Source organism: Pongo abelii, chromosome 3 (assembly GCF_028885655.2).
Source record: "Pongo abelii isolate AG06213 chromosome 3, NHGRI_mPonAbe1-v2.0_pri, whole genome shotgun sequence".
Lineage (NCBI taxonomy): Eukaryota > Metazoa > Chordata > Mammalia > Primates > Hominidae > Pongo > Pongo abelii.
Genome location: NC_071988.2, coordinates 106273185 through 106299202, shown reverse-complemented (window position 1 = coordinate 106299202; position 26018 = coordinate 106273185). Strand labels below are relative to the sequence as shown.

General features: G+C 35.7%; 1 protein-coding gene across 10 annotated transcripts in view; it reads left to right on the top strand.

Annotated features, from left to right (window-relative positions):
• Nucleotides 1-26018, top strand: part of WDFY3 (WD repeat and FYVE domain containing 3) — a 304455-nt gene that overhangs the window by 43046 nt on the left and 235391 nt on the right. For 7 of the 10 annotated variants that reach the window (XM_054554129.2, XM_054554128.2, XM_054554133.2 and 4 more), the window contains one exon: nt 20298-20365. The exons of 2 other annotated variants lie outside the window; for them this stretch is intronic. The gene's annotated coding sequence lies outside the window, so the exon portion shown is untranslated. Of the gene's footprint in view, nt 1-15074; nt 15104-20297; nt 20366-26018 lie in introns of those variants that run through there. One more of the 10 variants, XM_054554130.2, reaches the window with a different exon arrangement.

The following is a 26018-nucleotide window of genomic DNA, read 5'->3' as shown; positions in this document are numbered from 1 at the left end:
AGGCACATCTTCACAGGGCAGCAGGAGAGAGAATGAATGCCAGCAGAGGAAATGCCAGACACTTATAACCATCAGATCCCCTGAGACTCACTCATTATCACAACAACAGCATGGGGGAAACCTCCCCCATGATCCAATTACCTCCACCTGGCCCCACCCTTGACACATGGGGATTATGGGGATTACAATTCAAGGTGAAATTTGGGTGGGGGCACAAAGCCAAACCATTTCACTGGGTATCCCTTAATCCAGTCATGTTGACACTCCAAATCAACCACCATCGTATTTGGAAACTAATTTTATGGGTTCTTTTTGTAATTCTTCTTATGGAAGGCCGTATAGTTGTGTTTCTGGAAGTGAAATTTGACCTAGTTGGCATTATCTGTAGGAGTTAATCTATAAGGTGTGTGTGTGTCTGTGTGTGTGTGTGTGTGTAACATGGAATAACATTTCTTTAGCAAATTTAGTCTAAGAAAATCTCAAGTTCATGGAGAAAAGATTGCTTTTAAAAACTTCATTAGGTTAGATGGAGCATGACTTCTTAAGCATATGATGACATGATTTTTACATGATTTTACAAGTGGTTGTTTATTTTTATAAGTAGTTGTTTAATTATTATTTGTGAATTACTGTAAATAGAATACATTTAATAATATACAAACACCTCATTGTTAGAAATGTTGAGACATTTTTAACTCTCACTAGATTTGGACGTTTAAGTCATAGTATACAGAAATTAAGTAAACATGATTTAATAGGATTTCTATGTGGTATTCCTTTTTACTTGTTAGCAGGGTTAGCAGAAATCATACAAAAATTTAAGACTTTCTTTTGGTATGCCTGTAGTGGACTGGGGAAGGCATTCTTATCTTTGAACAATTGACAATTTTTTTCTTAGAAAAAACTCTGTTGAATTGATTATGGCAGAGGGGAAGGTCTGTTGAATTGATTTTGGCAGAGGGGAAGGTCTGTTGAATTGATTATGGCAAAGGGGAAGGTTTAAGCTTATGCTCTTAGGATGCTGTTACCAGGATACTGAGCTGAGAGTTCTGTTTTATAATATACCTCCTTTTTATTATGAAAACTTCTGGAACTGCATAGATTTATGACTAGATTTTAGGCTTTAGACTATTTGAGGAAAATAATGTTGCAAATTTTATGATTTAGAAAAACATCACCCAGATATGAAAGTCTGTGTCAAATGTATTAGAAAGAAAACATGTGTTGAGAGAGTTTAAAAAGCTGGAAGGGAACTCAGGAAAATGTAAATGAGTAAAGATACTTGATGTGAAGTTTAAATTACAAAGTATAAAAAGTTTTTGTAATCAGAAAAAAATAAGTAGCAAAATAAAATTGTGTTACTAAATAGAGTTTTAGGATTTTAAAATGTAATTCAATTTTCTTTCATTTGAAGAAGTGATACTTAAAATTTAAGTCTTAGAAATACTAATCTTTTTTATCACCACTTTATCTTCTGTTGTGAAACTTTTTTCCTTTTTCTATAGACTTTTGATTTATTAAATAGAGCCTGATGTTTGTATGGCCACATCACATTGATTTTTTTTTTTTTTCTTTTAGAGATGGAGTCTTGCTCTGTTGCCTAGGCTGGAGTGTGGCGGCGTGATCTTGGCTCACTGCAAGCTCTGCCTCCTGGGTTCACGCCATTCTCCTGCCTCAGCCTCCCGAGTAGCTAGGACTACAGGCGCCCGCCCGCTACCGCGCCTGGCTAATTTTTTTTGTATTTTTAGTAGAGACGGGGTTTCACCGTGTTAGCCAGGATGGTCTCGATCTCCTGACCTCGTGATCCGCCCGCCTTGGCCTCCCAAAATGCTGGGATTACAGGCATGAGCCACCGCGCCCAGCCACTTTGATTTTCAACCCTTAGTATCCCTTATTTAGCACTTGTTTTGGGGACAAATTATACATTGATCTTTATCAACAGTATGATTAAAAATATATAAGGTGTATTAATAAAGCAGATATGAAAGTGAAAAAAACTGCAGTATTGTTTTGGTTAGGGTCTCAAACTGAATCATGTTTTCTAGTTTAAATCATATTATTGCTTACAGCATTTTTATTTTTTATTTTTTTGAGATGGAGTGTCACACTGTTGCCAAGGCTGGAGTGCAGTGTCATGATCTCTGCTGATTGCAACCTCTGCCTCCTGGGTTCAAGCAATTCTCCTGCCTCAGCCTCCTGAGTAGCTGGGATTACAGGCACCTGCCACCATGCCAGCGAATTTTTTGTATTTTTAGTAGAGACAGGGTTTTACCATGTTGGCCAGGACGGTCTTGAGTTCCTGACCTCGTGATCCTCCCACCTTGGCCTCCCAGAGTGCTGGGATTACAGGTGTGAGCCACCACGCCTTGCCTACTTACAGCTTTTTACCCCAGGACAGATTTTTCTAACCTCTTCTTATTTCCTTATCTGTAAAATGGGTTTGTTAGTAGTACTTAGAAGTATCAAAGGATTAAATGTGATAATGCTTATAAAGAACTTCATACTGTGCCTGGCACACAGTAAGTAGAAGCTAAATTTATATTAGCTGCTATTTGTTGTTAATAAGCATCATCTTTTTTTTCTTCATTTTTACTTCAGAATTTTTGAGATTGAAATATAAACAAAATCATGTCCGCAGCAAATAATATATATATCCCTTGGTATTTAGTTGATTGGTTACATATTTTATTAGCATACTGACTTTATTTTTTCACTTGATCTTAGCCAAAAGTCAAGAAGTGATGTTTATTTTTGAAAAATAGAGTTTGCATAAAAAGATGTAAGTTTAAAGGCATCACTTAAATTATTGACTTACAAAGAAAGGAGAAAAGGGAAATAGAGGAAATAAGTGTGTTCTCTTTGCTTGGGTCAGAGGTGATGTTTTTAGTCAATAAGTTCTTAAAAATTACAAGTACTAGGATGTCACGTTTTCATTTTCTTTTTAAACGTTGTTAACCACTAGACCCCCTCTTCTGTTTCTCATTTTGTTTTGTTTTCACGTAGGGGAAAGAAGTGTGGAGAAGTGATGGCTTTTCTCTTCATTGTCTTATAAAGGTCAAGTCATTCCCTGTGGGAATGTGAGTGTCCCTTGAGGGTGCCTCAGTTTTATGAAGATCTCTACTAAAAGCCATCTTTACATGGATTAATCTGGTTGTGAGATGACTGAAGCCCCTTGGTAGCATCCTAAGAAAGCTAAACTCCTTCTCCTTTGAGAAAAAGGATCTATGCCTAAGTAAAGTAAAATACGGAATTTGAAAGTGTTAGACAAGTGATATAGAAGGAAGACAGAAAATTAAAAAAAAATCTGAAATACAGACTCTGAAGCTGCTTATTGTCTTCTTTGTATGTATTGGGGGAGGAACCTCAAAAAGCCTAGCCGAGGATCATATTTTGAAAGTAAAGATGCAGTATTTTTTGATTGAAGGATTTTTTTGTGAATATGTGTATGTTCCGGATTGAAATGTGAGTTAAAGAATTACCGGATTTTAAAACATAGGGAAGGAAGTACAGGTTCTTTTTAATCTTTGCTTGCTTTTTAAAACTTAACTACTTTGTTAAGTTTAAAACTACTTTGTAAGTTGTTAAGTTTTAACTGCTTTGTGTTTTCTTATAAAAATTAGGATATTTTGATTCTTTCCTCCTCCAAGTAGTTGAAATTATTTATAAAGTTCTCTTTCCCTCCCTTCTACCTCATCATTTCTTCTCTTCTGCTTAATTTTTGACCTTTCAGCTTGGTTCTCTTATTTGGTCATACCGCATGTTTTGTAGGAAGCAAATCATATATCATATGTTTATGATGCAAGAATTGTTTTTCTCCTTAACAATATCTCTAGCTGTTTCTTACCTATATAATTGCCTAGTCCAAAACAAGTTTCAAAAAGCCCCATAGGAATGCGTTTTTGTAGTCATCTCTGAACCAGTCATGGTTGAAAATGAAAACTTTTTGAGATGAGTTTTTTTGTTTTTTTTTTTTAAACCTTTGTCTTCTTCCAACATCAGTAGATAATCCTAATACTTTGCTGTTTCTGAGTGATGAATGGGCATTTAGAAATAAGGCTTCCTTTTGTGGTCAGGAGTTATTGAAACCTTTACAGAATTTTATCAAAAAGCAGAGTATCCCTCATGAAAAAACACTTCATGGTTTGTTATTGTGGAGGCCCCACTATAGAATTAGATAGTCTAGGAGGTTAGGGTTTTTAAAAATATGGGTTTATCTTTATTGCTCCTGTTTTTTGGATCATACATTTTTATTTTTTTTATTTCCTGTACCTATTAAAGAGTTGCCCTGTTGAAGGAATTCAGTTTTATAATGTTATGGATATGTTTGAAATCCACCCCCGTTACCAGAATATCAGCTAATGATTATTAAAAATAATAATATTAATAGCAGCTAACATCGTTTCCTAGGATTTTTAAAAGCACATATTATGTCACTTATTTTTCTTATAATCCTGTGAGATAGATTCTATTATTATTCTAATTTTATACTGTTGAACAGGAGAAGTAACTGACCCAAGCTCACAGGATTAGCGATGACAGGGCCCAAATTCAAACCTAGGAGTCTGGCTCCAGGGCTTATGCATTTGACTGCTCTCCTATCCTGCCTCTCTAATACATGAAGAAAGACATCGCTTATTTCTTTCTCTACCCTAAAAGGACCTAAGGCATTTTTATTATATTTGAATTTATATTTAAAGCTGATAGTCTGTGAATATTCATTAATATTAAACACAGGTTTCAAACATTTTATTCTATTGCTGATAAAAGTAAGAAAATGCACACTAATAAGGAAAGTTTGGACCAGAAATGATTTGTTCTGTCTTTTCAAGTGGCTCTGTATAAGGTTACCATCCTATTTTGGGAAGAATGTATTGATCAGTAATTGAATCCCAGGCTTTGTTATGTCCTAGTCATATTTTTGGTATTTAGTATGCTAATTTAACTCATTTGTTTCTTTGGAAGTTTGCATCTGTATCTACATAGATGTCCATATTTACCTTCCCGCCCTACCCCTGATGGTTGTTTTGAAGACAATTTTCCTGGTGACAGTTACTATAGAACGCAGTACAGGAAGTACAGCCAGGCTTCCAAGGAACTGAATATTTTTAGGTGCCTCCTCTCCTTTTTCTGTAGTTGCCTGTATTTTTTGTTTTTGTTTTGTTTTGCTAAATGGTCTCTACTTTCTTATCAGTGGTCAATTATGAGTGTTAAGTTCAGCTAGCCTATAGTCCCCATAGATAAATATCTCATAAAATTCTAAATTCTAACTTGCTAGGGAAGAGAACCATTTATCTCACAACATAGAGGAGTCTAACACTGTTCAGTCAGCTATCGTTGGAAGAGCCTAGTTAGGTATTCACAATAAAGTTCCTTTTCAGTGAGAAGGGAAAGGGCAATTTCTCTAAGAAGGGGATATGTGCAAGAAGAAAATAAATACCTTTAGTATTTAAATAAATAATTTTAGTAATACCCAAAGAAAAAATGTTTTGATATAAGTTTTTAATTTGAGTTAGCCCTTTGCTTTTTCTTGACTGCATGGATGTTGGAATTTTGTGGAAGACTTATTTTTATAGCCTTTAGTTTATGTGTCTGGAATGGGAATACATTTAAGTCTAATTTAATGGTGTAAAATGGTGTGTGAACCTAAATGAATGAGTTTTTCAGTCATATCTTATGTTAGAACTGTATTTTGAAGAAGCATAGGTTCGTGAAAAACTTGTTTTCTCTGAAGTGTATTTCTGCAAAAATGTGTGGTGACCGTAGCCATCTTTCTAACTTTCTTTAGGTTCATTGTACTCCTCATTGTCTGCATGCTTTGCCTAAGGCCTGAGTCTCAGGATGGTTGGACCATTTAAGAATAAAACAAAAGTACTTACTACATAATTAATAGAAAATAACATCTGTGAGATTGTATAAGGTATATGCAAATAACAGGTTTTTATAAAAATACAATTTGCTCCTTTACCGTCTGTTGACCTTGGTAGGATATTCTATTGGAAACTATGAAAAACACGGTTTAAGAAAAGATTTGTGTAGTACACCCACACATTATCATCATTGGTACCATGGGAAAATTATATGGTTTTATACTTAAAGTATTGGTGATATACTTTTGTTCATGGAAGAAAAAAAAGAGTAGAGTCATAATTTTGTGTATTCTTCCTCAGAACCTGATTAGAATGGTAGCCCTTCTAAGATTTAGCAGTTAGCACTTTGTAGACTAAGAGGAAGTTGTTATTTCTGCTATATCAATAATAGTAGATATCTAGGTTGGGTGTGGTGGCTCATGCCTGTAATCCCAGCAGTTTGGGAGGCTGAGGCGGGTGGATCACTTGAGGTCGGGAGTTCAAGGCCAGCCTGGCCAATATGGTGAAACCCTGTCTCTACTTAAAAAAAAAATACAAAAATTAGCTGGGTGAAATGGCAGGTGCCTGTAATCCCACCTACTTGGGAGGCTGAGGCAGGATAATTGCTTGAACCTGGGAGGCAGAGGTTGTAGTGAGCCGAGATCACGCTATACTCCAGCCTGGGCAACAGAGAGAGACTCCATTTCAAAGAAATCTGAAAACAAGTGTAGACTGCCCAATGGTTTAATCTCTCCCTTACCTTTTTAAACCCAGTTTTATATTTTGAAAAATTTGAACATGCAGAAATGTTTAATGAGTAATACAGTGAACATCCAAACACCTTCGACCTTGATTCAATAATTACCAACGTTTTGCCACATATATTCTTGTGGAATATGTACATTTTAGAGAGGGGTGTGGCACTGCTGGACCATTTGAAAGTAATTTCAGACCTTATGACATTTCACTCTTAAAAACTTCATACTTTAATATGCATCTCCTAGAAATAAAGGACGTTGTTTACATGACCACTGTATTAATTACCATATGTAAAAAAGAACAATAATACTGTGTTAAATTCAGTCCGTATCTTAATTCTCCAGTTGTCCTCAAAACTTCCTTTATAGCTTTTTTCAAACAACAGTCTAGTTAAGGTCCACATATTGCATTTGCTTATGTGCTCTTTATTCTTTAAAAAATCTGGATTAGTTTCCCTTATCCTGTTTCTCTTTCATTCTTCCTCTCTTTTTCTTTCTCTCTTCCTTTCTTTTTTAATAATACTGACTTTTTGAAGAGTCCAGAACAACTTTCTTGTAAAAATCCACATTGTCCATTTGTTTCTTCCTGGGTCTGCCTAGTGAAGTCAGAAAGTATTCCTGCCATGGGAGCAGCAAGCCACATGAGATATTTTTTAAAAAACTTCCCAGGGCATTAGTTAGTGACTAGAAGTAGTTATTACTTGGTTGAAGTTAACAAATGAGAACAATTAAGAGAGGTTTCTTTGAGGCTAATAGAGTAGAAATTGGAAAAATAATAGGAAAAGAAAGAGGTTAGAGGAAATGCTTATGGCACTGAGGCATGATGCTAGGTGAGTTACTTAATAAAGAGGGAAGAGACTTGGAAGTCACAGTCCTCAGCACCTAGAGGGTTAGATGTCCATTCTGTGCTAGCTAAGTAGCTGAATGAATGAAGAAACACCTTTAGATTTTCTCTTCTGAGCTTAACTGCTACTGGGCAAAGGAGATTGTGAGCATTAAACCTTTCATAGGTATGAAGTTTTCCATGGAAGTATACATGTAATAGTATATTGTACTGGTTCTTGCAAATTTTCAAGGGCAAATTTGGAGCCATGATCTTATACTTTGGCTATATCTTTATGCTTTATAATGATTGTGTAGGTTCTGTAGTTGGAAGGTAATAGTAGGAAAAGTTTTAGAAGCAGAGGATTTTAGTTTTAAATGATGTTCATACCACATACTAGCTAAGCAGCCTTGTTCAAGTATACCTTTTCCTCTGACTGTTTCCTCCTTTATGATGATGAAACAACAATGTGTAGGTGAAAGAGCAGAGGATCGAGTATAAGGCAGACAGACCTGTTTCTAAAGCCTGGTTTTTCTGGTTTCTAGCATGTGACCTTGGGCTACTTAACTTCTCTTATTCTCAATGTTCTGTTTTGTAAAAATGGAATTGATAGTATCTACTTCATGTGATTGTTGTTAGGATTAAAGAGATAGTTCATGTAAAACACTGCGTGGAGCCTGGCATATGGTAGGTACTTGGCATATGTTAGCTTTCTTCCCACAGGGTTATTGTGAGGATCAAGTTAAATGGTCAACTAAATGTAAAATGCCTTTGTAAAGAATAAAGTCCTACACAGAAGAATTAGCCAATGCCTAGGAAATAGAATATGGATATAAAGCCGTGTATGTATTTCTATTCATTTTACATTGTAGAAACCTCTGCAATGATAGTATCCTAAGAAATATTGTAAATGCTAGAAAATAACTTTTCAGAAATCTGCTTTTTAAGCAAATAGCTCTAATTGTTAGGTATTAAAACATTGCAGTTATTTTTTTTGCATAGAAAAAAGATTCCTTTTATCTCTTAGGGCTGTGCCCTAAATCACTGTGCCTATGTGAATGTGTGTATTTATAGCCTGAGTGCTTCCCCCATTAATGTAGCTTGTAGGAATTTATTTATATAAATGTTTCTATTAAACAAAAAAATAAGCTGATCACAGTTTTTGCAGTTTGGCATTAGGGAAAATAATATCTAACTCTCAATCATGGCTCATTGCAGCCTTGACCTCCTGGGCTCTATCAATTCTCCCACCTCAGTCTCCCTGAGTAGCTGGTACTATGGGTGCACACTACCACAACTGGCTAATTTTTGTATTTTTAGTAGAGAAGGGTTTTCACCATGTTGGCCAGGCTAGTTTTGAACTCCTGACCTCAGGTGATCCACCTGCCTCAGCCTCCCAAAGTGCTGGGATTACAGGCATGAGCCATCATATCTGGCCTGGAAGTTTTATTTTCATGCTTGGGGCATGGTGTATAGAACCAGCTACTAAGAATGTTTATTAGCATTAGAGATTGGTAAGAACTTTATTAAGAATCTCTTCCCCTGTAGGAGAGGCAAAATTTCACCTCTATCCTCTTAGGGTAATAGTTGGGCCCAAGAATTAAATTGCCATTAACAGGAGAAAAGCATACACATTTATTTAATAAAAGCTTTATGTGGCATAGGAGCCTCATAAAGAAATGAAGACCCAAAGAAGCAGTGAGAGACAAACACTTATATACTGAATTGGACAAAAAGCAGTAACTTGCAAAAAATGTGATAAGGCAGCGGGGCTTCGGCTAGGGTAGTCAAGTGGGCAGAGAAGTGGTTGGGATGATAAGAATTTGTGTTAGCAGAGTTGTTTGTCCAGATTTCCTTTGGCCTCAACTTTTTATTCTTGATGATAAGAATGCTGTTTTCTTTGCAGTATAGGAAGGGCATCTTTCACATGGGAATTTCATCTCCTACTTTTAAGAAACAGCATGGTCAGAATGATCTTCTTGTCCCTGCTGTTTTTTTAAGTGCCTTTAACTTAAATAGTCAATATGCCAGAATGGCATTTTGGGGTAGCATATTCTTAACTCATTTACCCCAAAAGACTATGATGATTTTGTCCTCATTATTTGCAAACCTAAAGAGACAGGCTAACTACTTTTTTAAGTTCAAAGATCTCACAGCATGTGTCCCAGCTGAATAGAAGATAGGCCAAACACTTCGATTTTTAGCTTTCATTTAATGCTTTAAGCAATATACAAAGAGTAAATTAAATAACTCTGTTGCATATGGGATTCCTTGGCTGGGTGTGGTGGCTCCCGCTTGTAATCCCAGCACTTTAGGAGACTGAGGCAGGGGGATCACTGGCATGGTGGCGCACACCTGTATTCTCAATTACTCAGAAGGCTGAGGCAGGAGGATCCCTTGAGTCAAAGAGGCTGAGGTTGCAGGGAGCTTTGATGGTGCTACTGCACTTCAGGCTGAGCAGAAGAGCGAGACCCTGTCTCAAAAAACAGCAGCAAAAACAACAAAACAGACTTTGCCTCGGTAAAAGCAATAAGATTAAAAAAAAAAATTCTTGCTGTACTGTTGGCCATATTTACATGCTTAGAGCTATAGAAATCCAACAAAAGAGCCCATCTATAGACCGAATTGATCTTTGATCCTTTACTCTGTCTGTCCTGACACACACCTACTCACACTTACAATTTTTAAATTAAAGTTTAAAGAACAAGTGTTATTTGTTATAAAAAGACTAAATGAATGTGATGATTAAAACAACTTTTTGTGGGGAGAGGAGGCCGTAGTGTGACATGTTTATTGCCTCTGTTTAGTTTGTTTTCTTTTCCTTCTGTAAACTGGAAAAGAAATATAAGAAGCAAGCTTTTTGTCCTGAGGAGACTCTTTAATGTATATTTGGCTATGTGTTGTATTTTATATTCTCAGTGTAAACTATCAATAAATGTTTATATTTATAAAATCTAGCTGTTGTTATTGTGCAACTTGACATTCAACATGAAAGTTACTTAAAACCTTTTACTGATCGCTAAAATCTGCAGGTGTAGGTGCTCAAGTAGAATACTAGAATCCGGATACAGATATATATTGTGTAACTTTATGTATATTATACATATATGCTATATATGTGTATATTTTTATATACAATAAATGTATAGTTATATATTGATGCCTTGAACTGAGAAATTGAAAATCTAAAAATGAAAGCAGGCCAGGCGCGGTGGCTCATGTCTGTAATCCCAGCACTTTGGGAGGCCAAGGCGGGTGTATCACGAGGTCAGGAGTTCAAGACCAACCTGGCCAAGATGGTGAAACCTTGTCTCTGCTAAAAATGTAAAAATTAGCCAGGCGTGGTGGCAGGTGCCTGTAATCACAGCTACTAGAGAGGCTGAGGCAGAGAATTGCTTGAACCTGGGAGGTGGAGGTTGCAGTGAGCCGGAATTGTGTCACCGCACTCCAGCCTGGGCGACAGAGTGAAACTCCGTCTCAAAAAAAAAAGAAAGCAATAGAAACTTGGTTCCATATTTGCTTATAAATAATAGAATATATATTGATTATGAATAATACTGTCCTCAAGTAACATTTGATAAAATGTCAGATATTGATAAAGACATATAAAAAATACTTCTCTCTGATTATGCTTGCTATTTCATTAGAAATAATTGAGAGAGGGTTAGTTAATTCTTAAAATGCTAACATTTTAACACTAGACAAATCTCTGTTTTACTAATAGAGTTTTCTTCTTTTCCCTTACCTTTTTAACTTTTTCCTTCCCTTCTTTTCAATTTTCTACTTTGCCATTTCTTTTCCTTCCCTTCTTTTCCTTAAATTTCTTTTCCCTTCTATGCTTTTAATTACCTTTCCTTCTTCCAGGGTTCTTATGTTATTTGTATAAAAGGCACTGAACATATTGCTTGATAGCAGTTGCTTTAAGATTGGGTCCGAGAAGGCTCTTGCAGTTATTTTATGACTATATCAGTTATGTTATACCAGCTTTTTAAGTCTCTGGGCAGTAATTTTTGCTTATTTGCTTCTGAAGATCCAAAATAATGTATTTCATTAGTGTTGGGTTTTTTTCAAGTTAATCCATTACGTTCTTTCCTACCTATATTTAGGACAAATTAAGAAATACAGGGAGTGACATATTCAAATTTCATTGGGGGAATTCACTCTGTAGCAGTGTGTAGAATGATTTAGGGCCAAGACTGGAGGAACGGTGATCATTAGTAGATTGTAGCAGTAAATCAGATGAGAAATGCTAAGTGATTAGGTCCTACACCAATTTGGTATGATTGGAGGAAAAAAAAGGTCATATTAATGATATTCCCTTAGGAAATTCTCCTTTGGGGTGTGGGAGTTATAGAACAGGAAGGAAATGATGAAACTATTGAGTAATCTAGGTTAACTGTCAAGTTGCTAGTGGGATGACTAGTTGGCACTGGCGCTGTTGAGCTGTGTAGGAATTATAAAAGAAGGAACAGATTTTAGGGAGAAAAATAATGTGTTAGTTCCTGAATATAATGATTTTTTTGGAAATAATTTGAAACTTGCATAAAAGTTGCAAAAATAATATAAAGAGCATCCAGTTGCCCTTTATCCAGATTCATCTATTGTTAGCCATTTGTCCCAAATGCTTTATTACTCTTTCTCACTTTGTGCATGTTTATATGTATATATTTGTAAATATACATGCATGCATACATTTATTCTTTTCATTTAGCCATTTGAGAGTTACATTGAACATATTATGGCCCTTTAGTCCTAAATGTTTTTGCATAGATTTCTAAGAATAAGGATCATCTCTTACATTAGCAGTCTAAAAACTTAAGTAGACTTAACATGCTTACATTACTTTAATCTTCCATTTCCTAATTTTGTTATCTGAATAAATGCCTTCTATGGCAGTTTTCTTCTCCTCCAGTGTAGGAATTAGTCAATGATCATATGTTGCATTTATATTTGATGTCTTTTTAGTATCCTTTAATCTAGAATAATTCTTCAACCTTTGTCTTATATGACATTTTAAAAGTACACAGTCATCCTTTCTCTCCCTTTCAGAAGTTATTTTTTGTTCGTTTTCTTATTTTTTGTTCCTTATTTTTTATTTGTTTGATGTTTCCTCTTGATAAGATTTCAGGTTATACATTCCTGGATGGAATATTACATAAGGAATATATCTTTCTGAGCATATCATATCTATAGGTACTGATGGTTCTGCCCTTCATTTGTGATGGAAATTTTGACCATTTCATTGTCTGATTTTTCCACTATATAGTTACTATGTGTATTAGTTCATTCTCACGCTGCTATGAAGAAATACCTGAGACTGGGTGATTTATAAAGGAAAGAAGTTTAATTGACTCACAGTTCCACATGGCTGGGGAGGCCTCAGGAAACTTACAATCATGGTGGAAGGGGAAGCAAACACACCTTTCTTCACTTGGAGGCAGGAGAGAGAAGTGCCGAGCAAAAGGGAAAAAGTCCCTTATAAAACCATCAGATCTCTAGAGAACTCACTCACTATCATGAGAACAACATGGAGGTAACCACCCCTATGATTCAGTTACCTCCCACCAGGTCCCTCCCATGACGTGGGGATTATGGGAACTACAATTCAAAATGAGATTTGGGTAGGGACACAGCCAAACCATATGTTTGCATGTTCCTTGCAACTAATAAACAGTCTACTGGGAGGTAGACACTTTAAGACAGTTAAAATATACAACTCCTCATAACATTTCATCCCCTGTATGTAGCATCCATTGATGATACTTGCTTGAATCAATCTTTACTATTATAGTTGCAAAATAATGATTTACTCTCTCTGCATTTACCAGTCATTACTTAGCATTCTACTGTAATAGGAGCCCTTCTATTTATCTGTGTGTATTGTTGTATTTATTGTTGATTTGAATTTATGGTTTCCTATTTTTCCCTTAATGCTTAACATTTCATTACTGTCCTTAAATATTTTGGAGCTCAAATTGTTCCAGTTCTCACCAGTGGCATCTTCTTCATGCTGGCTCTTGTATCCTTTTACATGTTCCCATCTTTTTTTTTAAGCAAGTCATTATTTTCACTCTTTATAATAAGTTTCATCTTGTGCATTTATTGCCCAGCACTGGAGTCAGTCATTTCTCCTAGGAGCCTTGGTCCTTCTTATTGGGTAATAGTATTAGAAACCAAGATCTAGATGCTTTGGTGTATATGTTATTGCTGGATATCTTTGCTTCTGGGCCCTATCAGGGAACAAACTAGAAAATGTACACGTGTGTGTGTGTGTATACATATATATACACACACATATATACATATATGTGTGTATATATGTATACACACACACACACAAATATGTGCATGTGTTTGCATGTATATGCCCATATAACATGGATATACATATGTGAATATGGGGTTTTTTTTTTCAAAATAGGAATTTACATTGATACCTGCAATTCTCTCTTTTTCTATAATGAGAACATGGGCTCCCAACAGTGCCAACATTTTACTCATTTGGTCTAAACGAGTACCATCTAAAATGGTTTCAGAATTGTTTCACGTATATCACTAAAAACAAAAACAACATGCTACCCTGGTAGATAACCAACCTTATCGTTTTTTGGTTTATCTTTCCAATGTTTCCTTTTATAATGATTAGTAGATATTTGTGTTTTCTTATTTCCCCTTTTTTCCAACACAAAAGATAGCATATTGTCTGTGTAAACACTTTGGCACTTAACTGTTTTCAGTGGAAAATATACCTTGGAAATTATTCCATATCAGTTCATAGAGGTCGTCATCATTCTTTTGTGTGTATGTACACCAGTTCATTCATCTTCTTTTCTATGTTTGTGTATCCAGATAGTTTCTAGCATTTTATAGTTATACAGTTCTGCAATTAATAACCTTGTGTCTTTTCATACTGTTGGAGGTGTATCTTCAGGATAAATGTAGGAGTGGAATTACTAGATTGAAGTGGTAAATGCCTATGTAGTTTTGCTAGATGTTACCAAATTCCCTTCCATAGGGTTTGTACTGTTTTGCATTCCCATCGGCAATGTATGAGAGTGCCTGTTTTCCCACAGCCTTACCAAGTGAGTCTATTGTCAAGCTTTTGAATTTTTGCCAATCTGAAGGGCAAAGAAATGGTATTTTGGTGTAGTTAGAATGTGCATTTTTCTTATTATGAGTGAGGTTTAACATCTTTTCCCATCTATCAGAGCCATATATATAGGGGGAGATGTCTGTCTATATCTTCTTTCATTTTTGTCTAGGAGTTTTGGTCTTTTTAAATTATTACTAAGCTCTTTGAATGTTGGGAATATTATTTCTTTATCTGTAATGTATATTGCAAGTATTTTCTCCCAGTTGTCTCGTTTGTCTTTTGGCTTTGCTTTTGGTGGTTTTTACCATTCCCAATTTATTTTTATATATATATATATATATATATATATTTGCTAATGATTTCCTAATGATTTTTATTTGCTAATGATTTGCTAATGATTTTTATTATTGCCCTCGCATTTTGAGTCATAGTTATAAAAACAAGGAGTTTGAAATGAATTTGCTGTGTTTAATAGAAAAGGAATGAGTGGTTATCTATACCAGATGCTCTATTTATCCTTGTCCTGCAGTCTTACATTGTAAAGCCTGAATGAGAAAAAAATCTGCTATTATGTATAGAATAGGTAAGTTAATTTATTTTACTTTTAACTTTTTTAATAGAAAATTTCAGATATCCATAAAATATGCTCATGTATCTGTCACCTAGCTTTTGTAATTATCATTTCTTTTAAAATTTCCCTACTAAATGACTTAGATTATACATTTTCAGTTATTGTGAATTATCCTTGTAAAGAGGAAGATTTGGACCAGCCTAGTAGTCTTTGGCCAACTGGCCTCCCAGGCTCTCTTGGCTTCTTTTCAATGGTCTTGGCACCAGACCTGACCTCTTTTAGGCTTCTGTAACTTCACCATTTCCATGAAACTGAAGTTTATATAAAAGAGATAATAGGTCAGAAACTAGTAATGTTACCACGAAGCAGTGAAATAATTCAGAGGGCTTGGCGCCGATTGATGCTTTAAAAGTTATATCTTTCCACTTAAAACACACACACACACACAAAAGATATCTATTCATCTATTTCTCGTGTGTGTGTGATATATAAAATATGTATCCGTTCATAGATATATACTTTGTTTCATGTATATGTTTTTGTGTGATATATAAAATATATATCTATTCATCTCTTTTTCATGGTTTAATGTTATTAGAGGAGAGCCAGCAAACATCTTTTATCATTGAGTCTAAAAAGACAGCTTATAGATGTTTGCCAGCCAGAGTCTAAATGTAACATAGAAAATACTCAAAAATTCTAATTTGTGTAATGGAATTTTGTCTGTACTACAATTATTTTGAACTGAAATTATATTACTTTCATTTGATAACTTCCACAGAAATTGTTTTATTAATTCAGTATATTCATTTTCAGTTTATCAAGAGTCCATGATTAATTTGGCAGAATGACTAGAGATCATTGGAGCTCTGGGATTTCTTCATTTAATTTTAAGTTCTTGTATTCTATTTGGAACAACATTCTTGATACATTGACATCCAGTTGAGGTACTACATTAGAGTGTCAGAATAGCCTTTCCCTCCTGCCTGAGTACAAACTGATCAGTCACTTGCTGCTGGTAATCATATGCGAGAATGGCAGTATTCTTCAGAAAATACTTGTAACAGAGGCAGGAAGGAAAATCAGTGAATTCTTCATCTAATGATTGTAAATCATTTGCATAAGTAAAGTCCACATTTGGTTTCTTTTTCTCATTGAGAATAGCAGTGGTAGTGATCATGGCATGACAGAGTGCTTTCTGGTAAGAAGAGGATAGAGAGGACTTGTATAATGATGGGAGGATGTTGCTGCATAGAACTGTATTCATTATTTTTTCTCTGCCCATCTCTTGTGAACTTACTAGAAGAACTGATGAACTTACCTTTTGCTTGTGTTTTGCATTTCTTGACCTGTTATTTTTGTGTCGTTCTGTTTTTAGTTTATAATGTCGTTCATCCCTTTTCTGAAATTACAGCTTTTCCACAAAAAAGGTAGTTTTTTTGTACCTATCCGGTGTGATAAAACATGATATTTTTATGATTAATACTTACCCCTAAATATATGACAAGGTTCTACTTCGGTGGATTAGGAACATAAAATGTAATTTCAGGACTAAGTTTATTATGAAACAGGTTCTTCATTAGTTTGTGGAAAATCATAGCATTCCTGATTAGAAAACAACATGGTAAGTAATTGGTTTTGTGGCACTTGCCAAAAGCATGCAGCACATTGTGGGGGTGAGCCAGAGGTACGTGTGTATAATTAAAACCTTTTTTCCCCAGTTCCTGTTAATAGAGGTCTGTACACTTAAAGCTTCTACTACTCTGAGGTTCTACAGTTTTGATTATTAAAAATTTGAGTGCACATATTTTTTTCTTGAGAGCCCCATTTTTAAACTGGCTTAAAGAGAGAATTCTAGATGTGGAAATAGAAACAGTAAAAATAGACAACTAAAGATCTCAAGTCTGCAGTGAACTTGGCTTTTATTTCTGTGGAGTGTTTGTGAGTTTAACTTGGCTTGAATACCAAGTTCTTGCTATAAAAACAAATCCTTTGGGGTTCATTTATAGGCTTCTTTAGTGTGGCCAGGGAATTGGGTGCCTTATTATAATGCTGAATGTATACTTTGTAGCTAGTACTATATTAGTTTATGTTTGCCTGAAAATTTTGTGGTGATAGACTTTAGATCAAATTAAATTCTGTTTCAGGAATAATATTCAATCTTAAATGCCTTTTTAAAATTGTGGAACATACACTCCCTAAAAATGACCTTTTTAACAGTATTTAAGCGTACAATTCAGCAGCATTGTATACGTTCAGGATGTTGTGTAACCATCACCACTATCTGTTTCCGGAAGTTTTTCATCATCCCAACCAGAAGCTCTGTACCCATTAGGTAATAATTCCCATTCTTCTCTCTCCTGGCTCCTAGCCACCTCTATTCTGTTTTCTGTCTCTATGAATTTGCCTGTTCTAGATATTTTATATTAAGTATGATCATACAATATTCGTCATTTTGAGTCTGGCTTTTTTCACTTAGTATAATCTTTTCAAGGTTCATGTATGTTGTTGCGTGTATCAGAATTTCATTTCTATTATGGAAGAATAATCTATTGTATGTGTATACCACATTCTATATATTTTTTCATCTCTTTACACACACCTGAGTCATTAACACCTTTCACTATTGTGAAAATTGCTGATAAGAACATTGGCATACAAAATTCTGTTTGAGTCACTGTTTTCAACTCTTTTGAAAACAGAATTGCTGGGTTGTATGGTAACTCTTTGTTTAACTTTTTGAGGAACCACTAAACTTGTTTTCCACAGTGGCTGCACCATTTTGCGTTTTTCTAGCAATACATGAGGGTTCCAATTTCTCTACATACTTACTAGCACTTGTTATTTTCCATTTTTTTTTTGGAAAGTAGCCATCGTAATAGGTGTTAAATGGTGTCTTATTGTGGTTTTGATGTGCATTTTCCTAATGACTAAATTATATTGAGCATTTTTACACATGCTTACTGACAAGATACAGTTGACCCTTGAGCAACTCAGGGCTTAGGGATGCCAGTGCTCCTCCAGTCGAAAATTTATGTATAACTTTTGACTCTCCCAAAATGTAACTACTAATAACCTATGTTTTTGTTTTGTTTTGTTTTGAGACGGAGTCTCGCACTGTCACCCGGGCTGGAGTGCAAAGGCGCGATCTCAGACCACTGCAACCTCCAAGTTCAAGCGATTCTCCTGCCTCAGCTTCTTGAGTAGCTGGGATTACAGGCACCTGCCAGCATGCCCAGCTAATTTTTTGTATTTTTAGTAGAGACGGGGTTTTACTATGTTGGCCAGGCTGGTCTTGATCTCCTCACCTCGTGATCCGCCCACCTTGGCCTCCCAAAGTGCTGGGATTACAGGTGTGAGCCACCACACCTGGCCCTAATAACCTACTGTTGAAGGCTTACCACCAACATGAACAGTTGATTAACACGTATTTTATATGTTACACATAATATATGTATTCTTAAAGCAAGCTGGAGAAAAGAAAATGTTACTAAGAAAATCATCAGGAAGAGAAAATGTATTTATCATTCATTAAGTGAAAGTGGATCATCATAAAGGTCTTCATCCTCATCATCTTCACATTGAGTAGGCTGAGGAGGAAGAGAAGGGGTTGGGCTTGGCAGTCTTAGGAGTGGCAGAAGCAGAAGAGGTGGAGGAGGTGGAAGGGAAGGAATAGGTAGAAGGGGAGGCCAGGGAGGCAGGAGAGGCAGGCACACTTGGTGTCATGTTACAGAAATACATTATAATTTCTTCCTTCCTTTTTTTTTTTGCTTTATTTCTCTAAAAATATTTCTTTTCCAATCCTTCTTCCACCATTTGGTTTAGTTTCAGTGCCTGTATCATAGAAGAGTCCATGTCATAAAAGAAGTCTCGGATAATCAGAACCCTTCTTCCAGATTGTCTAATGTCGATTTTTTTTCTGGCACTGCTTATTCTACATCTTCTTCCTCATTGTCTGTTACTAGTTCAGAAGCACTCAACTTCATCAAGTTGTCTTCTGTTAATTCCTCTGATGTGGTGTGTACTAGCTTTTGAGTTTCTCCAAGATCCATATTTTGAAACCCTTCACCCCTCACCTTTTTTGCTATATCTGCAGTCTCTCACAGTTTCCTGATCAGCTATATCATACATCTTACGAAATCATGCACAACATCTGGGAACATTTTTCTCCGACAGGAACTTATTGTTTTGGGCTTGATGGCTTTTATGGCTTTTTCTGTAACAATGATGGCGTCTTCTATGGTGTCATTTTTCTAGACTTTCATGATGTTGTCTCTGTCAGGGTTCTCTTCCATAGGTTGGCAATCCTTTCCATAGAGTAGTGAGCCTTAAAGGTCTTTATAATGCCCTTATTTAGAGGCTGAGTTAGAGATGTTGTGTTTGGGTTCAAGTAGACCCTTCAATGCATAGATGTTGAACTCGTGAGGTTCTGGGTGGCCAAGGGCATTGTCCAATACCAAACAAATTTAAAAAGGCAGTCTCTTACTGGCAAGGTACTTTCTAACTTCAGCGACAAAGTATCAGTGGAAGCAATCCAGAAAGCACTCTCATTTCCAGCCCTTCTTGTGGTACAACCAAAATACTGGCATTTGGTGTTTACCTTTTCCCTTCAAGACTCAGGGTTTAGCAGCTTTGTCGATGAGGACACTTATGATTATAAACCCAACTGCATTTGCTCAAAACAGTAGAGTTAGTCTATCCCTTTATACCCTTAAATCCTGGTGCTCACTTCTTTTCTATAGTAATAAATGTCCTTGGTAAGCTTTGTTTTTTCTTTTTTTTCAGAATAGGGTACTTTCATCTACAATAAAAACCTGGGCAGATGTACTTTATCCTCAGTGATTTTTTTAATGTCTGGGAACTTGTCTGCTGCCTCTTGGTTGGCAGAAGCTGCATCTCCTGTTCTCTTGACATTTTTAAGCCATACCTCTTTCTAAAATTACCAAGCCATCCTTTGCTGGCATTAAATTCTGCAGCTTTAGATCCTTCATGTTATTTTTGCTTTAAATTGTCATATAATGACTTAGCTTTTTCTCAAATCGTATTAGAGTCCATGGATATGCCTTTCTTATAGCAACCCTGTGCCCACAATAAAGCTGGATTTTCATTATGAGATAAAAAAGTATTTTGCAAAAAGCGCAGGGTTTTGTGCCTTCTGGCAGAGCTGCAGTGATGGCTTCACCAGTTTCCCTTTCTGTTTTTACAGTGGTCCTTAATGCTAGATTTGTTTTTCTTGAAGTAGTCGGCAACTGTACCTGCAGACCTCAATCTAAGGTACGTATCAAGCAATTCAACTTTTCCTTGTTGTGTCATGACTTTTCTCTGCTTCTTGGGAACACAACCAGCATCACTAGTGGTACTTCGTATGAGTTCCACAGTGTTAGTCAAGGTTTATGATATTGAGCTAAACATGATGAAAAATATATGCATGAACCTTGAGACACATTTTGTTGCCATATACAACTTACTGGAGAGACGAACTGCTCTGGCAGAGATAATTAGCGTCACACACTGTTTTAATGAATACTCGCAACATTTGAGCTTACCACTATAGCGGCAAGAGATGGCTACGAAGTTATTTTGGTAGTAGAGCCTGTACTACAGTTAATTTTATGCAGTTATGATTTAATACTGCATCTTCACTGTTTACATTTCTCTTGATTATGAATGGCACCATGTACAGTCTGTGCATGTGTAAGTCTTGATACGTTTTAACTTTTTATAATAGATTTGTATATATTTTTATGGTAAAAAAATGATAAAAATAGACTGGTGTCTACATATATTTTATGCATTCATGACCTACTTAATTTTTTCTTAATTTTTTCAATATTCCTAGGCTATGGTTTGTCTGTAAGATTTTTCAAATTGTCACAAATCTCCAAAAAATTTCTAATATATTTATTGAGAAAATTCACGTATAACTGGACCCAAATAGTTTAAACCTGTGCTGGTTAAGGGTCAAGTGTGTATATCTTCTTCAGTGAAATGTGTGTTCATGTAATTTGCTCCTTTGCCCTTTTTTCTTTTTTAAGAGACAGGGTCTTACTCTGTCACCCAGTCTGGAGTGTAGTGGTGCAATTATAGCTCACTTTGACCCTCAATTCCTGGGCTCAAGGAATCCTGTTGCCTCAGCCTCCTGAGTAGCTAGGACTACAGGCGTGTGCCACATGCACAGCTAATATTTTAATTTTTTGTAGAGGCAGGGGTCTCACTATGTTTTCCAGGGTGGTCTCAAACTCCTGGCTTCAAGTGATCCTCCCACCTCCTTTGCTCATTTTTAAATTGTGTTGTTTATCTCTTTGTTCTTGAGTTATAGGAGTTCTTTATGTGTTGTGGATAACCCTTATCAGATGTATGATTTCGCAAATATTTTCTTTCATTCTGGGAGCTTTACTCTGTTGATAATGTCCTTTGGTGTACTAAAGTCTTTAATTTTTATGAAGTCCAGTTTATCTATTTTGTTTCCTGTGGTTTTGGTGTCATATTTAAGAAACGATTGGGCTAGGCATGGTGGCTCATGCCTCTAATCCCAGCACTTTGGGAGGCTGAGGCAGGTGGATCACCTGAGGTCAGGAGTTTGAGACCAGTCTGGCCAACGTGGTGAAACCCTGTCTCTACTAAAAAAAAAAAAAAAAAACAAAAAAAAATTAGCCAGACATGGTGGCACACACCTGTAATCCCAGCTACTTGGGAGGCTGAGGCAGGAGAATCGCTTTAACCTGGAAGCCGGAGATTGCAGTGAGCCAAGATCGCACCACTGCACTCCAGCCTGGGGGACAGAGTGAGACTCCGTCACAAAAACAAACAAACAAAAAACATTAAAGAGTTGTTCATTTTTTTGGTAAGAATTTTGTAGTTTCTGCTCTTAAATTTAGGTCTATGACCCATTTTACGTTAATTTTTAAGGTAGATCCAATTTTCCCAGCACTGGTTTTGTTGACGAGACTGCCTTCTCCTCCATTGAATAGTCTTAGCTCCCTTGTTGAAAATCAATTGGCCATATATGTGAGAGTTTTTTCCTGGGCTCTGTTCCATTCTGTTGGTCCATGTTACCATCCTTATGCTAGTACCATACTGTTTTGATTACGATATTAAATGTTTTATTTTTAATTGGATATTTTATTACCATTAATGTGTGCCTTTAAAGATGTTTCTAATATACAATCATCCCTTGTATCTGTGGGGGACTGATTTCAGGACCTTCCTCAAGCACCAAAATCTGTAGGTGCTCAAGTCCCTGATAGGAAATGGCATAGTTTTTGCACATAACCTGTGCGTATCCTCCTGTATACTGTAAATCATCTTTAGATTACTTATAATACTGAATACAATGTCAATGTTATATAAATAGTTGTTATTCTGTATTGTTTAGGAATAATGACAAGAAAAAAATATGTACATGTTTAGTACAGATGCAATTTGTTTTTTCTGAATATTTTTGATCTGCAGTTGGCTGAATCTACAGTGTGGAACCCACAGATGCAGAGGGCTGACTGTATATCTTTAAATTTTGCTTTTAATAGTTTCATTTAGTTGACAGTACTCCAAAAAGAATGGCAAATATTAAATTTATTGTGAATACTGATGGAGTTATACTAGGAAAAAATGTTAAAGCAAGCAAATTGTTGGTTATTTAATTCATATTGTAACTTTCTTTGGAAATTTGAGGATTAGAGACAAAAGCATGAAGACGAAAAAGGAAATATTTGTCTTGCTTGCAGAAAAAATGCAATAATGAAAAGACCAATGAGTCACGTAATCTAGTAAATTATTCAATTTTATGTTAAATGCTACTTTTATTTTAGTTCCAGAAGCTATCTACTTAACTGAAAATCTTGAGATTTCATAAAAGAAAATATTAGTATTTTATAAGGAATATTTTTACTAAAGAGCTAGCAGTGAGACTCCTAAGCCAAATATGAATGACTGTATTTAGGTTATTTTTATGTTACAAGTATCTAATTAATCTTGTGTTCCTTCAGACTGCAACAGCAACCAGAAAATTAGGAGAACATTAGATGTCATTTTCTCTTACTTTGTTATTATATGAATTATATTTCTATTTTTCTGTAGTACATTTGTGCCCTTTCTTTTTTTTATTATAATACTTTAATCATAGTTCTAAAATAAGTTATTTGGTATTTAGAATTATGAAGTATAAATATTTTGTAACAAGAACACTGGGTTATAAATTAAAGGCAAAAATCTGTCAAGAAAGCATAATTTTAACCTTTTAAAATGTATTTTAGTTTATTTTACCCCATGAACCAAATACATAAAGTAGATGCCCTCCCTGTAACTCCCTTGTTTACTTTCACTTTTCTCTGATAAATCTCACAGTTCTAAAAAGTTATATATTGGCCCATCTTGTTTTATTACATTCCCATGCATTTACTCTATCCCCGTATTATTAAACAAATTCCGTCAGTAAATATTTGTGTGTGTGTGTGTGTGTGTGTGTGTGTGTGTGTGTGTGTGTGTGTGTGTGTATGGATACGTTCGTAGGCATAGACTCCTAGTATTTAGTTTAATATGAATCCATTCAATAAACATCTTTTGAGTTTTTCCTTGCTTTAGATGCAGTGGGCTTAGTGCTAGGAATAGATGTTTAAGACATGATTTCTGCCCTCAAAGAGCTTACATTATAGCTTAGAAAGAGTTCTTATTTTGATAATTTATGCTCACTGAAGTCCTGAAGAGTTTCAACCTTAGAGGAACACTGAGAACTCTTGAGCTAGATAAGGACAATGTGTTGTATTCTGACATATCTGACTTAGATATTCAAGGAGAGGTAATACAGTATCTCCTTGATCCCTTTATTCTAAAAGGGAAAGAAAAAGAACTATACTTCATACTAGCAATAAAAAAAGTTAAAATATACAAAGAGTTGGGCTTGTCAGTTGTAAATGACTATTGAGGTTTCTGATGAGGTACATTAGAATTATGCAAAGCCATTTATGCCTTCATCATATTGAATTTATAGTTCTGTCTTTTTGGACAACTGATTTAAAATTCATTTCCACTTTCAGAATGTGTTGGTGATTCTTTTGAGTTTAGAGGGTTTGCCATGTATACCAATAAAGATTGTTCTTTTACTTGTTCTGAATATTTGCATATTATGGTGATTTTCCTTTTTTAGTGTTTTGGAGATATTGATGGCATTTAATTTTAAAATCAGTCATTAAGTTCTATCTTTCTACCTTCTAAATGTCTGTTGAATCTGTCTACTGCTTTACTTCTTGTTGCTAAGATATTTCAGGCCATCATTCTACCTAAACTGGATAGCTGCAGTTTCCTTTTAACTGTCTGTATTAGAGGAGGCCCTTTGGAGCCGTTTTCCATACTGCAGCAAGAGTCTTCTTTGTAGAATGTGAATCTTACCCTACTTTATTGAAATTCTCAGTGTCTCCTTATTGCCTTTAGTTAAAGCTCAGAGTATGGCATCCTTTCATTATCCAACTGGTACTTATATATATCTCAAGTCCCTTCATTTCTCATCCTCTGCACTTTCCTTGCACCTTACATGTAGATATGCATACCTACACCCACTCTTTCCCCCTTAAACAGCTTCTCCTCCTCCTCCTCTTCCTCTTCCTTCTTCTTTTGAAACTTGATATTGTGTTCTGGGTGTTGAGGTAGGGCCTTCTATTTATCCGTTTAGAGCACTTAACGCTGTGTTGCTATACTGTCCTCTATCCTCTTGTATATCCCGTCTATCCCTGTAAGATAGTGAGTCTTATTTTTTCCCTGTGTCTGTAGGGCCTGGTACAGTGACTGGGCCATAGTAGGCACAGATCAATGATTATTGGTTGAACAAATATAGATTACTTATTGCTGATTCAAGTTAAGTTGCTTAAAAAAAACCAAGCATTTATTATCTCACAGTGTCTGTGGGCCAGGTATTTAGGAGTGGTTTAACTACGTTGCCCTGGCTTAGGATTTCTCATGAGGTTGTAGTCAGGATGTTGGCAGTAGCTATCTAAAGGCTTGACAGGGACTAGAGGATCACTTTCCAGGATGGCTCATCTACATGGCTGTTGACAGAAGACCTCAATTTCTTACTAGCTGTCAGCAGAAACCTTTGGTTTCTACTCATGTGGACCCCTCCATAGGGTTGCTGGAGTGTTTTCATGATGTGGAAGTTGGCTTCCTTCAGGGCGAGTAATCAGAGAGAGCAAGAAGGAAGTCATAATGTCTTTTATAATCTGGTCACACATAGTCACTTCCTCCATATTCTGTTCCATAGAAATGTGTTGCTAAGTGTAACCCATAATTAAAAGGGGATTAATTAGACTCTACCTTTGAAAAGAGCATCATAAAATTTGTGGATATATTTATAACCAACACAGAATGGGACAGTAATTTATTATTCTCCCTTGGACCTGACCAAAATAGGTTATTTTCTCTCTCTACAAAATACTTTGGTCCAAATGGAAATACATTCAGCCCTCCATATCTACAGGTTCCACATCCATGGATTCAACCAACCATGGATAGAAAATATTTGGGAAAAGATGTTGCAAAAAATAATAATAAACAATTTTATATTTGAAAATACAGTATAACAAAAATTTACATAGGATTTACATTGTGTTGGGTATTATAAGTAATCTAGAAATGATTTGCAGGTGTGTCCAATCTTTGGGCTTCCCTAGGCCACATTGGGAGAAGAAGAATTGTCTTGGGCCACATATAAAATATACCAGCACTAACGATGGCTGATGAGCTAAAAAAAAAAAAAAAGAAAAATCACAAAATATCTCATAATGTTTTAAGAAAGTTTACAAATTTGGGCCATATTCAAAGCTGTCCTGGGCCATATGCAGCCCATGAGCCATAGGTTGTACAAGCATGATTTAAAGTATACAGGAAAATGTGCATAGGTTATATGTAATTACTGTGCCATTTTATATAAGGGACTTGA